The following is a 1,355-nucleotide window of genomic DNA, read 5'->3' as shown; positions in this document are numbered from 1 at the left end:
TGTGCTGTGCATGAGAAGACCTGGCAAGCCAAGTGAGACCTAAATCCAAGCCCTCTGTCAGGTGTGTAGCTAACCGACTTATGCGTACCTTCCTTCATTGGACACTAAACTCCGCTTGCGAAGACCTGTTGAGGCAAGTGAAATCGAAATCAAATTAAATTCGACGACTGGTACCCATGCCAACGTCGTCTCCTTCATTGGACACTAAACTCGGCTTGCGAAGACCTGTTGGGGCAAGTGAAAGTGAAATCGTGATGGCACCTGTGCCCAGTGTTGCTTTCCTGGCACGTGTAAAGACATTCAAGCGAGATCGTTGCCAGTGCCGCTGGACTGGCTTCTGTGCAGGTGGCATGTAAAATACACTATTTCGAGCGTGGCCGTTGCCAATACCGCCATACTGGCCTTCGTGCCGGTGGCACGTAAAAGCACCCACTACACTCTCGGAGTGGTTGGCGTTAGGAAGGGCATCCAGCTGTAGAAACTCTGCCAAATCAGATTGGAGCCTGCTGCAGCCATCTGGTTCACCAGTCCTTATTGAAATCGTCCAACCCAAGCTAGCATGGAAAGTGGACGTTATACGATGATGATGATGATGATGATTTTGATAAGGTATTGTGGCTTTGCATGTGTTTGTTCCCCACCTTTGCTTGATAACTGGTGTTGCTGTGCTTATATTCACGTAACTTAGTGGTTTGCTAAAAGTGGCCAATAAAAAACGTACCAGGCTTAAAAAAGAAAGAATTAGTGTTGATTTCTTCGATCAAAAATTCTTCAAGGCGGTTCCCCCAGTGTGACTGCAATCTGATGACCGAGAAAGAAAAAGAAGCACCAAATTCCTTAGTAAAACTTAAAGCTAATGAGGTAACTGTTGTACCATGGCATTGAAACCTCACACGGTTGCTTTACCTGCTAGAAATAGCAACCCAATTCTGGCTGTTCAAGAACCAAATGAAGGGCATATTTCCAGCCCTGGGATTATCCTGATTCCAAAAAGTTACAATATGTCTATGTAGACTAAGATACAGGAGTACCAGACTGACAAAAACAATTTCGTTTTTATTAATATAATTTATTGTTTAGAGGGTTTTGTGGCAAGAAGCTTACTTCCCAACCACATGGTTCTGGTTTCAATCCCACTGCATGGCATCTTGGGCAAACATCTTCTACTATAGCCTTAGGCCAAATAAAACCTTGTGAGTGGATTTGGTAGATGGAAACTGAAAGAAACCTGTTTTATATATATATATATATATATATCATGGCTACCGAATAAATGTCACATATTTTTACAGATAAATTCCTCTATTTACATAATATCGAGGTCTCTTTCTTTCTTTTGTTGTCCTTCCTATCAA

Source organism: Octopus bimaculoides, chromosome 1 (assembly GCF_001194135.2).
Source record: "Octopus bimaculoides isolate UCB-OBI-ISO-001 chromosome 1, ASM119413v2, whole genome shotgun sequence".
NCBI classification, from domain to species: Eukaryota; Metazoa; Mollusca; class Cephalopoda; order Octopoda; family Octopodidae; genus Octopus; species Octopus bimaculoides.
The sequence above is the reverse complement of the archived record's forward strand: the minus strand, read 5'-3'. Positions refer to the sequence as shown.